The following is a 14126-nucleotide window of genomic DNA, read 5'->3' on the forward strand; positions in this document are numbered from 1 at the left end:
TCTCTCTTCCTTATTTCTAGATTTTGCTGAGTTCAAAGAGGGCTGAGGATATGTGTTATTAATTTCGTTATCCTTAACACTGAATTAGCTTAAGAACTAACTAGCATAGTAAAACAGGAAGGAAGAAAGAAGGGGAAGAAAGCCTAATGAAGGAGGGAAAAATCCAAGCATGATGGTGCATGTCTATAATCCCAGTACCCAGGAGTCTGAGGCAGAAGGATTAGGAGTTCAAAGTTAGCCACCACCCCACCACCCCCCCACACACATACACAGTGGAGAATGAAAATCCTGGGGACATGACAGCATACTGAGTCTAGTTTTGTAGGCTTCCCAATGGCTCTGAACAGTGTCTCTCAAATCCATTCTCCTCTGTGTTTGATCTTTCAGCTTCCCCTCCCTGGTATTAATATAAAAATAGGATGCATTTATATGTGCTAAGTCACCATGATAGCTTTTGGAGTCCTAGGCTGTCAGCAAGCTTGTAAATGTCTCTACTGACAGCAAGGCATAAAACCATCACCAAACACTGGTCTTTTTCCTGGTCACAGATACACGCTCTATTCCATGGACAAGGTCACTCACTTCTTGTGAACATAAGCTGTCCACTGCAGCCAAACACGTCCCCACACACACCTTCAAAGAAGAGAACCAAAAAGTTCCTAGCAATTAATTCCCCGATGAGATCACTACAGCTATCTCCACAAATGGAGAGGGACAGGGCCCAGAAAAATACAGAGAAGAACAAGAAAGCCAGATAGCCAAGCAGTTAACTGTGGTGTGTACATGCATACAAACTCCACAGTAAAACTCCCTAGCAATGTTTTGCTCAGATTAATGATTAAATGGCTGTGTGTATTTTGACTAGAAGCCAACAGCTGGGCAAGGTAAGAGGGAGACAGGGTGCCGAGGTCAGCCAGGAATGAGAATCAGTCAGGCCTCTGTGCAGATAACCCAGGGCTTTTCTAGTGGATTCCCTCCAGGGCTTCAACTTTGTTCTTTTGAGAAAGGTGGTTGTTTTGTTTTGTTTTGTTAAGTCCAGACTGACTTCAAACCCATGATCCTCCTGCATCAGCTTACAGTGCGGGGATAACAGTTGTGTGCACAACATCCAGCTAGCTTCTCAAAATGTTTAGCTCACCCTTTGACCCAGACCTGACGTTTGAACCAATGTTGGTTGTGTCTGGAGGGCAGAGTCTGGGGCTCTGAGGTCTGCTGCTGAGAGTCCTCTCCCCTCCGAGGAGCATTCCCATTCTTGACAGCCCACCCTCTCAACGGCACGTTTATTCCTCTTGATTCATTTTGTGCTCAGAAATGTCATCGCTGTGTGCAGAATCACGTGGGAGTCATCTGTTAGGGAGACTAGAGGCAAAGACAATCCAGTGCAGGCTCCTATTTAGACAATGCCAGATGTCCATCTTGTCTCAGAGACGTCTGGGGGAGCCCAGGAAGGAAGACGGACTCTGTGGTTTATGTAAACTGTCAGCTTGGCAAGACCTAGAGTCACCTACGTATGTATTTATGTATTTATTTATTGGCAAGACCTAGAGTCACCTATTTATTTATTTATTTATTTATTTATTTATTTATTTATTTATTTATTGAGACAGGGTTTCTCTGTGTAGCCCGACTGCCCTGAAATTGGCTATGTACACCAAGGTGTCAGACTCACAGACATCTGCCTGCCTCTGCCTTTGGTGCCCTGGGATTAAAGCCATGTGCCACCATGCCCAGCAATCTTAGTTACATCTGCTGTTGCTGTGATGAAACCTCAGGACCAAAGACAACTTACGCAAGGGAGAGTTGATTTTGGCTTTCGGTTCCAGAGGGCAAGAGTCCGTCACGTCACGGTGGGAAGCCATGGCAGCAAGCAGTAGGCATGTGGAGCAGGAACAGAGAGCTTACATCATCATTCAAAACCAGGAATCGGAGAGCAGAGTGGACATAGGTAAGTAAGGTTTTAAACTCTCAAAGCCCACCCCTAATGGCTTACTTCCCCGAAGTGAGACCATACTTCCTGAACTTCTTCAAACAGCTCTACCAACTGGGGACCAAGTATTCAAATACTAGAGCCTATGGTGTGTGTGTGTTGGGGGTGGAGGAGTTGGGGGGGGCAGATAGGGGTGACACATCTTATTAAAACCACCAGAGTCATCTTCGAGCCAAGTCCTCCGGGCACAGCTGTGCAGAGAGTTCTAGATTAGCTTACCTGAGGTGGGTGATGCACCTGGCGGCCAGAGTAAACAAGCACCCATCGGTCTCCAGACTGCAGATGCAACGTGACCAGCTAGCTGCCTTCCTCACGGTGGTGAACTGCCGGTTCAAGGCATGAACCAAAACAAACACTTCTCTCCTCAAGCAGCTCTTGTTGGTGTTTGGTCACAGCAAGGGGAAAGGTGACTAACACAGTCTCCTTCAGCGAAATGCACTCCACAGCAGGAAACCACACTCCTCAGATCAAAGGAGGGGTCCCTCTCTGAGCCTAGGCTTCTTCCCTTTCTGCCTATCCTTTCCCATCCACATTTAAATTAAAAAAAAAAAAAACATATATTTTTTTGATGCAGGGTCTTGGGTAACCTGGGCTAAGGACAACCTTTCTATATAGCACAGGGTGACCTTGAACTCCTGACCTTCCCGTCTGTAGCTCCCAGTTCCTGAGATCACAAGTGTGTGCTGCCACAGCTGCCCCCTTCTATCCTCTTTTACTGACCACCTTCGTGTTAGGTCCAAGAACAGGGAACACAGAACAACAACAACAAAAACTAGAGAGCGTGAAGCACTGGGTAGTAGAGCTAATGAATAACCAGCAAGTTCCATGGCCCGGCTTGTGCACCTGTATCTCAGGGCCTCGGTGGAGGAGGCTGCAGCCAGCAGCTCATTCAGCTAAATCAGTAATAACGTGGGTCTCAGAGCATCTTCACCACTGTGCTCTATAACAACAGAGGAGAAATATATCCTATTGTACATCTGAAATTTTTCATAATGAGAAAATGTCCTGAGCACAATGCCTCACATCTATAACCCCAGAACTTGGGAAGCTGAAGAACGGGGCAGCCTGGGCTATGTAGCGAGACTCTGCTCCAACAGACAAAACAACAATAACAAAAAGCAAGACAAAACCAAAATGAACCATTCTCTGTACTTGCAGCCGGCATACAAAGGCCTTTAATGAGCAAGACCTTCTACATGTTGATCAGCAGATAAAGGATTGCAGATTCTTGTCATAGGTGATGCTGAGTGACAATATGCATTGTTTCCTCCAGTCGCTATGGCAACACAGCCACACACACACACACACACATACAGACACACACACACACACAGACACACACACACGGGCTTTCCTTTACAGAACAGAAACTGAAGAGCCTGGTAAAGTGAAGAAGTTTATCCCAAGTCACGCTCTGGCAGCTAGCAGGGCCAGACCTAGTCAGGCTTTGATAGGGCTCTGTATTGCCTACTCTTAACTGGTACCCTCTGTTTATAGCTGCTCAGTAAGCCTTGAAAGTTAATGTCCAGTTAAATCCTTGTGACAGAGTCCATTGTGGTGAAGGGCAACCTGTCCACCTGCATACATAAACAAACATCATGAAGCCTTTCTGCTGAGGCAGGAAAAAGGGAGCTCTGGTGGTTGCTGAGGGGCAGGGGCAGGGGGTGGGGGTGGGGAGGCCTTGGGAGAGTGAGGGCAAGAATGTAGAAAGATCATGAAAGGAGGGAAGGAATGGGCTTTGCCCTGTGGACCGACAGTTGTCAGAGGCAAATGAAGTTGTGCAGCAGGTAGTTCTGCGCCAGCAGCAGACAGAAAGGCTTTTCTGACATAAGTAGGAAGGTTGTGTCTGCCAGGGCTGTTCCTCATGATGAAGTCACAGCTGACAGCCCTCAAGGTGTTTCTTCCCACCAGAGGCAGCAGGCACAGAGAAACAGCTCCACATTGCCACCACCAGTAGCCTGAGCAGTTCTCTTCATCTTCAGGAAACTAGTCTCAGGTAAAACGGAATCCTTGGTTCAGTGCAGAAGAGATTCTCGGGGTGGGCCTGTATGCAGCAGAGCTGTGCATTTGCTAAGAGCTGGGTAAGCACAGGCATTCGAGGAGACTAGGTACGCCTGATATCTCTGAGAGAGCCACTCTCCACTGTCTTCACTGTAGCTGTGAAGCCTGTTCTTGGTGTTGTTCAAACCTGTTACCTCTAAAGGGTTGCTAAGGAACCTAAATGGGGCCACAGGGTGGATCCTGAGGGCAGCAGGCAGGATGTCAGTGGATAAGGTAGAGGGGTTACAGGAAGGCAGGCTATCTCTACTGTCAGTGAAGTCATTGATCTGTTTCTAGAACACACCCAGGATAGCAAGGAGGCCTTACCAGGGTCTTCATAGTTATTGTCACAAGAACTATCCACATATGGAAGGACACTGTCTGTCTCGATGTTGGGACCGTCACAGAAAATCTTGACACTTGTGTGGAAATGCTGGCTTCTCTGTTTGTAAGGATCCAACCAGATTCCTCATGATGGAACCCTTTCCCTTCCCGTGTCCCCACAATTCTGTTTTCTTTTCTTCATCACCTTTGTCTTCTTTTAAAGACGGGGTCTCACTCTTGGTCTCTGGCTGACCTGGAGTCTACTATGTGCATCAGTCTTAAACTCAGAGAAATCCTCCTGCCTCTGCCTTCTAAGTACTGGTGTGTGTGTATGTGTGTGTATCTTATTACTTTTTAAAAGATTTATTTATTTTTATTTTATATGTATGGCTGTTTGCCTGCATGTATGTATGTTGTGTGTATCACATGCATGCCTGGTACCGGAAGAGGCCAGAAAAGGGCACTGGGTCCCCTGGAACTGCAGTTACAGACAGCTGTGACCCACCAAAGCCAGGTCCTCTGCAGGAGCAGGGAGTACTCTTAACTGCTGAGCTATCTCTCCAGTTCACCTTTCAGTGTCTTCTTCACGCGTGTTGTATATGCACCGATGGTTGTGCTGTGACATTTCCATGCATGTACACACTGCATTTCAATCATCTTCACCCCGTCACCTCTCTTTCCTTTCCTACTCATCCATGTTCCATGTCTTCCTACGCTGCCTCATTCCCATGTTGCTTAGTCAATGCCTCCTCATGTCTGAGGTCCTTTTACCGACCCATCATTCAGGAGACACAGTGAAATCTAAGAAAGTGGGCTGTGACGAGCTGTCCATACCATCTCTCCTGGCTTCCTTTACTACCTGAGCAGAGAGAGCAGAGGTGTGCCTCACCAGTTGGCTTGAGTTGGCCTCTGTTCTGGCCTCTTGATGAACCAGCCCTTGCACAGGGCCAACCTCAAGCCCCTGCCGGCTGGTAGGTTCACCCTGTAATCACCAGGGTCAAGCTGTGCTGTGCTATGTAAGAAGTGGAGAGATTGTGTAAGAGTCAGAAGGACATGAACACTCCCAGCAAGTCCCCCAGGGGCTGGGCATTAGAGCAGAAGTCACAGACAAGCTTGTCCTATGAGGACAGTGTTCTCTCACAAACCCTTTGGGATGTGGGCTGATCTGGTAAGTGTCATTCCTGGGCACTTGTGGAGCTGCTTGAGTGTCTCCTCATGCAGGACTAGATTCTTGCTTCTTTGAGCAACTGCTCACGCCACCACATTTCAAATATTTCCAGAAAACTCACTGGATTGCTACAATTACAGACCTCCCCCCAGTTGCTACAGCCCAGAGAGAGTCTATGGAAGCTGGTCTCAGGAGAGAAGAAGTACGGCTGTTGGCGGTGTACATAGTGTTTGTGGTCTCAGTACTAGGGAGGCAGAGGCAGGAGGATTGAGTATGAGGCCATCTACGGGCTACATGGATAGACGCTGTTTCAAAACGAGATAAGAAGTCAAATTCAACCATGACTCCCACTATATAGACTCCATCCTTACAGAGATAAAAGACAATTTCAACCGCAGGAAATATCAGCCATTTTATCAGTCCTAAAATAGAAAGTACTTCTTGGGGGAGGAGGGAAAGTATTTGCTAAAATAAGTGGCTTCAAGGGACATTTTTCATAAAGGTCTTTCCAGGCCCAAATGATACTTCCACCTACAATCTTTCTTGTCACTACATAGCTTTGACATGAGCTGCTAACATGTTCTTCTTTAAAAGTATCCACCCCTTGTCCCCAACTAAACTACCATCCTCCCTTAACTAACTCATCATCTTTCCCCCAACTAACCCACTGTCATGCCGACTAACCCACATTCTCCTGACTAACCCACCATCTTCCCAAACTAACCCTCCACCTTCCTTTGGTCTTCCTTCGTCTGCCTTCTCTGAGCAGCGAGACGCCCTCCTCCCCCATGATCAGTCTCTTTGGAAACACCTTTCGCTCCTCTCTTGCCTATACTAATTCTGGATACCTCTCAGCCTCCAGGATGGATGCAGACCGAATATGGCCCACAGGGCGCAGCCTATCTCTATCCTTCCTGCTTGGCTCAGACTTATCTGCTGCCGCACGCACTGTCACCAGACTTCCTTTAACTCTCTCTATTTGATCCCTGCAGTATCCGTCCTTGGCCTTTGGTAGCTGCTGTTCCTTCAGTGTAGAACTCTGTGGTTGCTAATCTTCATTGTCAACTTGGCTGGATTTAAAACCACCCATGGGAACACACCTCTAGGTGTGTCTGAGTGTGTTTTTCGTTTTCAGAGATGTTTAATTGAGGAAGGAAGACCCACCCTGAGTATGGGAGGCACCTTTTATGATCTGGGCTCCTGCCTTTTTTAGAAAGGTCCCACTGCAAAGACTTCTTCTCCAGTCCTTCAGTGTGGCCCTTACCCTCAAATAGTAAGTGGAGTGAACCTTCACTTCATTAAGCTGTTTGTGTAAGGATGGTGAAAACCGGGATAGGTGCAGAAACTGTGTCTTCAGTGCGGAAGCTGCTGCATCATCTTCAGTGCAGACTGTATCTTCAGTGCAGACTCTGTATCTATCTTCAGTGCAGATTCTGTATCTTCAATACACTGTATCTATCTTCAGTGCAGATTCTGTATCTTCAGTGCAGATTCTGTATCTTCAGTGCAGACTCTGTATCTATCTTCAGTGTAGACTGTATCTTCAGTGCAGACTCTGTATCTATCTTCAGTGCAGACTGTATCTTCAGTGCAGACTCTGTATCTATCTTCAGTGCAGACTGTATCTTCAGTGCAGATTCTGTATCTTCAGTGCAGACTCTGTATCTATCTTCAGTGTAGACTGTATCTTCAGTGCAGACTCTGTATCTATCTTCAGTGCAGACTGTATCTTCAGTGCAGACTCTGTATCTATCTTCAGTGCAGACTGTATCTTCAGTGCAGATTCTGTATCTTCAGTGCAGACTCTGTATCTATCTTCAGTGTAGACTGTATCTTCAGTGTAGACTCTGTATCTATCTTCAGTGTAGACTGTATCTTCAGTGCAGACTCTATATCTATCTTCAGTGCAGACTGTATCTTCAGTGCAGACTGTATCTTCAGTGCAGACTCTGTATCTATCTTCAGTACAGACTGTATCTTCAGTGCAGATTCTGTATCTTCAGTGCAGACTCTGTATCTATCTTCAGTGTAGACTGTATCTTCAGTGCAGACTCTGTATCTATCTTCAGTGTAGACTGTATCTTCAGTGCAGACTCTATATCTATCTTCAGTGCAGACTGTATCTTCAGTGCAGACTGTATCTTCAGTGCAGACTCTGTATCTATCTTCAGTACAGACTGTATCTTCAGTGCAGATTCTGTATCTTCAGTGCAGACTCTGTATCTATCTTCAGTGCAGACTGTATCTTCAGTGCAGATTCTGTATCTTCAGTGCAGACTCTGTATCTATCTTCAGTGCAGACTGTATCTTCAGTGCAGATTCTGTATCTTCAGTGCAGACTCTGTATCTATCTTCAGTGCAGACTGTATCTTCAGTGCAGACTCTGTATCTATCTTCAGTGCAGACTGTATCTTCAGTGCAGATTCTGTATCTTCAGTGCAGACTCTGTATCTATCTTCAGTGTAGACTGTATCTTCAGTGCAGACTCTGTATCTATCTTCAGTGTAGACTGTATCTTCAGTGCAGACTCTATATCTATCTTCAGTGCAGACTGTATCTTCAGTGCAGACTGTATCTTCAGTGCAGACTCTGTATCTATCTTCAGTGCAGACTCTGTATCTATCTTCAGTGCAGACTGTATCTTCAGTGCAGACTCTGTATCTATCTTCAGTGCAGACTGTATCTTCAGTGTAGATTCTGTATCTTCAGTGCAGACTCTGTATCTATCTTCAGTGCAGACTGTATCTTCAGTGCAGATTCTGTATCTTCAGTGCAGACTCTGTATCTATCTTCAATGTAGACTGTATCTTCAGTGCAGACTCTGTATCTATCTTCAGTGCAGACTGTATCTTCAGTGCAGATTCTGTATCTTCAGTGCAGACTCTGTATCTATCTTCAATGTAGACTGTATCTTCAGTGCAGACTGTATCTTCAGTGCAGACTGTATCTTCAGTGCAGATGCAGTATCTTTAGTACAGTGTATTTAGAGTTTGATAAACCCTCACCCATGCTCATCCCACCCGCTTGTTGCCCTGTACCGACATACAGAGTAGTCACCATTTGCTGGAGGGGACCTAATCTGTTTCTAATGCCTGCTGTCTAACTACCTTGACCTGAAGTGCTCATCTTGCTCTCTGGCCTTCACATAGTGCCTGCCACCCAGTAGACGCTTTGTAGTTAGAACTTAACACTCTGAAAGGCCAGACTCACACTCTGCCTTTCCAAATATCTACTACTTTGAAATCAAGTTGTCCATAAAACTTTTGTCTCACTAGATTAAAAGATATATATTTTCATATTTTCTAGGGTTTAAAATTTTTGCTGAAGTCATTTAAGCTGCCTCCCTCCTCACATTAGCCTTTGGTGGCTTAAGAGGTGTTGTTGACTAATTAATTAATTTGTCATTAATTAGTTATTGACACCAAAATAATTAAGATGTCAATATTAATTGGCTTTCAAATTTCTTAGTTTACAGAAAAACAAAAATAAAAACAAAAACCTAAAGACTTACTCCATTTGTACCCTCTCAGAGGCCTGAGTCTTTATAAGATGAGCCTGGTACACTTGGGAGATGCAGGGATGTGATGGCCTGTGGATTCAAGGGCTCTGGCATCGTACCGTGGCTTCTCTCCTCACTGTCCATTCTTCTGCTTGGTCTCCTCACATGGCAGGCTCCATTTCCCTCTTGCATATGTTCAGAGGCAACCCCATGCTTGAACATTGAGGTCCTCTCGGGTCCTCAGGGGAACGAACCTTCTGGGCTGACTCTGCTATTGGATGTGTGGTAGTGTTAGTAGCTTGAGAGAATCACCAGGGAGTAATGGGCCTCTGGGCATGCCCATGGAGATGGGCCCCTAGGGGTGCCCATGGAGGATTATCTTTAGTTTATTGATGTGGGAAGCCGGTTCCCTGGGCAGAGGATGCTGGGATGTCTAAAATGGAGAAGGCCAGCTGAGCACAATGGTGCATCCTTAGGTTCCTGACTGTGGCTGTGCTGTGAGTGGCCCTTCACGCTCCTGCTGCTTTGAGATCCCTGCCAAGATGTACAGAACATCTAAACTATGGAGCCAAAATACACTGTTCTTTTAGTGGCTTTTGCAGGGTACCTTCTCATAGCAACAGGAAAGCTAAGCAAACTAAGACACAGGGACACTCATCAAGAGTCCTGTGGTTTGCCGGGTGTGGTGGCGCATGCCTTTAATCCCAGCACTCTGGAGGCAGAGGCAGGCGGATTTCTGAGTTCGAGGCCAGCCTGGTCTACAAAGCGAGTTCCAGGACAGCCAGGGCTACACAGAGAAACCCTGTCTCAAAAAAAAAAAAAAAAAAAAAAAAAAGAGTCCTGTGGTTCTACCCCCTGCAACTTGGTCTCCCTAAGGGGAAATATCTGCATTGAAATATCTTTCAACAGGACATTGGAGAGCCACACGCCCCCATCCTCCTCGTTCCCTAACCCTGATCCCCGCCCCCATGCCCATACCCATACCATCAAGGCTTCAGGAATTCTAAAATGCAGGTTTACAAAAGGAGGAAGCTACCCAACGGGCCCTCCTTGGTCGCCTGCTGCTTTAGAGTCAGCTATCTGAAGCATCTATCTGCCTGGAGGCCTTTGGTTAGGAAAGCCGTTTGCCAAGCAGGTTCCCTGGCACCCAGGTAGAATGGAACATTCAAAATGGCCCTGGGGTTGGAGCCACCAGCAAAGCAGATGGTGACTTCAAATGTCAGCTCTCTCTTCATGTCTAGTCCCAAGACCATTCTTTCACAAACTATCCCTTAAGACCTTGGCAGGAGGCCGAAGACTTTTGTTCCCAGTGGGAAAGAGGCTCGGTCCACATCATTCTGACATACATAAAGGCTCCCAAAGCCTTCGCAGTCACATACTTTAATCCTTGCTGAGGGTCAGTTAGCTGGGAATCTAAATCCATGCATCATCACAGAATCAGGAAATGAGCAAATGGCAGGACATAAAAGCAAGGTCAGGCATTTGTTACAGGAGAGATGGGAGGGAGGCCAATGTGCTAAAACCACTGTTAGGAGCGCCCAAACCCACCTCAGGATGGTCAAACAGCTAACAGCATTTGGAGGTTTCAGCAGCAAGCTCAGGTCGGTGGTGTCTGGGTCTGGTGGCAGGCAGGAGGTGAAATGTCTTGTCTTGGAAGAGGAATACTGAGTTATTCTAGGCTGGGGCTTGGTCCAAGCAGAGCACCACCATAAAGCACATTGGGAACCCGGAATTGGGACCTGAAGTCCAACCATACTGAAGAACTGGAAATCAGCCTCAGCTACAGAGTTAAGGTCTCTCTTCTTCCCGTTTGGATCTGGAGTTTACCCTAGACGTGGGCAGATCTCATTGCAGGTTCCGAATGAATTCAGGGAACTCAAGGACTTACTAGCTCTCTCCACCCAGTGTGCCTGCTCAGGGGTGGTACTCACTAAACACTGAATAAGTTCAGAGCAAGCTGCTGGACAGACAGACGGACTCCCCTAGAAGACTGTTCAATCCTGGGCACACGGGCACTACCCTGGTCAGCTCTCGAGTTTATGCTCCCCAAGGAGTTGTGTGTGTGTGTGTGTGTGTGTGTGTGTGTGTGTGTGTGTTGCACTGACCTCTGTGATCAGAAAGGCCCCTTTCTTTGCAGTTGCCATCTTGAAGTTTCTAATCATCTTAATCTTGGGATTTTAATTTTGCGCTGAGCTCCATTCATTAGATAGCTCGGCCTTGCCTGTGCTTCTGCACTGCCCATAACATTTGTTTCAGCTTCCCCTAGCTCTCCCTCTCTTGCCCACAGGAATCCACCTTTTATAATCTTGGTAAATTCTTGACATTCTTGGGAGTTAAGAGAGTGTATGGGTCAACTCTCGCTCTTAAGGGTTCTAATCTATTTCTCCTGGGGCTGAGTAGGAATCCTTTTTCAGAAGTTCTGAGGGCTTGGACACTCGCACCGCCCCCCAGCACTCTCCGAATGTTGATTTCACACCTAATCTTCAGCTCCTGGCATTTAAGGATGAGATACGGAGTTGTGAAGGCTGAAGCAGGTTGTCAGCAAAGAGAGCCTGGCTTAAAAAGAGCATCCGGAAGCTGGAAAGGCAGCTCAGTGGTTAAGAGTATCCACTGCTCTTGCAGAGCCCCCAGGTTCAGTTTCCAGCACCCCCATGGTGGTTCACACACATCTAGAACTTCAGTTCCAAGATCCAACACCCTCTTGTAACCTCCTCAGGCACCAGGCATACCTGGTACAAATACACACAGCAGGCAAAATACTCATACACATAAAATAATCTAAAATAAGTTGTTTTTTTTTTAAAAAGAGTTTCCACAGTTAACATAAAACAAGGCTCAAGAGGCACATCAGCAGGGTGGTGGCTCACATCTGTAACCTCAGCTCTGGGAGGCTACAGGAGGATTGCTATGAGTTCAAGGAAAGATAACAAATGTGACAGAGGCAGAACTTCTGCCAGGCACCTTTCTGCTCTTGTGGGGACAAGCCAGCCTCCTTGAGAATAAGAGGCTCCGGTTGTGTGAGACCCCAGATATAAAGGAAGCCATCTTACTTCACCTGGTTCCACTTAGCCAAACCAGTCCGGGCCAGAACCATCCACCTAACCCACGGAGTTATAAACGTTAGGAAACTTTATTGTTATGGACTGAATGGCTGTGTCCACCCTCCCCTTCCTCTGATCTCTGTGTTGAAATCCCTCCTCCCAGAGTGGAATTAGGAAGAAAGATCTTTGGAACTTAATTGGATGGAATAAAGTGATGGGAGCAGAGTCTCCCGGAATGGGATGGGTGTCCTTATAAAACAGGCCCAAGCAAGTCACTCTTCCCTTCCAGCAGGTAAAGACACGACGTCCATGAAGCAGACGTCCATGAAGCAGAGACTGCACGCCAGACACTAAAGCTGGCAGCATGAGGACCCAAGACCATTCCACTTCTAGAAATACCCGGACAGTGGCATAGTAACCAGAGCTCAGTTAATTAGCTGTTTTATTTTTAATTTTCAAATATTTATTTTGGGTCTGATTTTTATGTTTGCGTATTTGTGTCTGTGTGTGCTTGGGCATGCATGGAGCCAGGAGGAAGTGTTGGATGTGCTGGGTCTAGAGTTCCACCATGGTCTTCCTGGCATGGGTGACGGGGACAGAAGTGTCTGAAAGAACAGCGAGTGCTCTCAATGGGGGAGCCGTCTCCCCAGCCATGGTTAGCAATTTAAATGAACAACCTTTGGGATGAACAGTGAGTTGAGGTACCACCCTGGCATGAAGGGTCTCCTATGACCTGCCTCCCACGCACAAATGGGTAGGGCCCATGGCAGTCAGTATGAGTTCCTGGTTATAAGCCAGCTGGAGGGGCACTGAGGAGACATGTTAGTGCTGCACTTCAAAGTGATGGATTTGGGATTGAAAGATGGGTCCGTGGTTAGGTACACTGGACGTTCTTCCATAGGACTAAGGTTCGATTCCCAGCACCCACCCTGTGGCTCATTATAACTCCAGTTCCAGGGGACCTGATATCTGATGTCCTCTGATGGCCTTGGGGGGTACCAGGCACACAAGTGGTACACAGATATATATGCAAGCAAAAATACCCATATGCATAAAATAATTCAAAATAAATTTGAAAATAAAATAAATGTTTGGATTTTTCCCCCAAAACCAAAGCTCTAAAGGTGAAGAGAGTGTTGCCAGCAAGTGTGGGGGCAGAGAGTGTCCACGGATCAGAGGTCAGAGTGTGGGGGCAGAGAGTGTGCAGGAATCAAAGCAGAGAACCGTTCCTTAGGCCTGGAACTTCAATTTGTCTTCAAGAGACAATAATGTAATATTGAATAACTGTGGAGGAGCAGAGCCAGGACTTCCCAGTCAGAAGGATGTAAACACCACATGCAGGAAGCTGGCCAGCACTCTGACTGGATCAGAGCGGAGGATCTGAGGAAGAGAGAGCAACAGGAGATAAAGTTGGGGTCGTGGAGGCCAGGCTGTAAAAGCTGGAGAGCTGGTTAGAATTGCCAAATTTAGAGCCTGGGGAGACGGCTCAGTGTGTAATATCACTTGCTGATCTTGCAGGGGACCTGGGTTTGATCCCCAGGACCACCATGATGGCTTACAACTGCGTGTAACTCCAGCTCTGGGGAGTTTAGTGCTGTCTTCTGGCCTCAACAGGCACTAGGCATATATGCGAGACACAGATATTCATGCAGGCAAAACATTCATAGACCTAAAATTAATCTAGAACTGCTAGATTTAATATTAGATGAAAATATTAAATACTCAGCGACATATGGGACATTTTTATACCAATTTTTGCTATCTGAAATTAAAATTTAGGTGTAAGACTTGTTTATCTGGGAGCTCTGGCTGGTTGAAAAACTCAAATGGTCCAGAAGGTCGGGAGACAGACTAAAGCTAACCCAACAGAGAAGCTGGGACCATTGGGTTTGGAAGTGGAATGTCCCCCCAGAGCCTCATGACTTTGAGCACAGGGTCCCCAGCTGGCAGTGCTATTTTGGCAGGCTGTCGAACCTTTAGAAAGTGGGATGGGGTCTCACTGGAGGAAGTGGATTCCCAGGAAGCGGCCTTAGGGGCTATATACCAACCTTGGCTTCCTCTGCCCTC

General features: G+C 46.7%; 1 long non-coding RNA gene across 1 annotated transcript; it reads left to right on the forward strand.

The window, feature by feature from the left end:
- The first annotated feature begins 1818 nt into the window (after positions 1-1818).
- LOC110300772 (uncharacterized) lies at positions 1819-12537 on the forward strand. Its single transcript, XR_002378624.3, has 2 exons — positions 1819-1945; positions 12349-12537. It is a non-coding gene; the product is annotated as an uncharacterized LOC110300772 (long non-coding RNA).
- The last annotated feature ends 1589 nt before the right edge of the window (positions 12538-14126 follow it).

Source organism: Mus caroli, unplaced genomic scaffold (assembly GCF_978045245.1).
Source record: "Mus caroli unplaced genomic scaffold, Mus_caroli_1 scaffold_1, whole genome shotgun sequence".
Classification (NCBI taxonomy): Eukaryota; Metazoa; Chordata; class Mammalia; order Rodentia; family Muridae; genus Mus; species Mus caroli.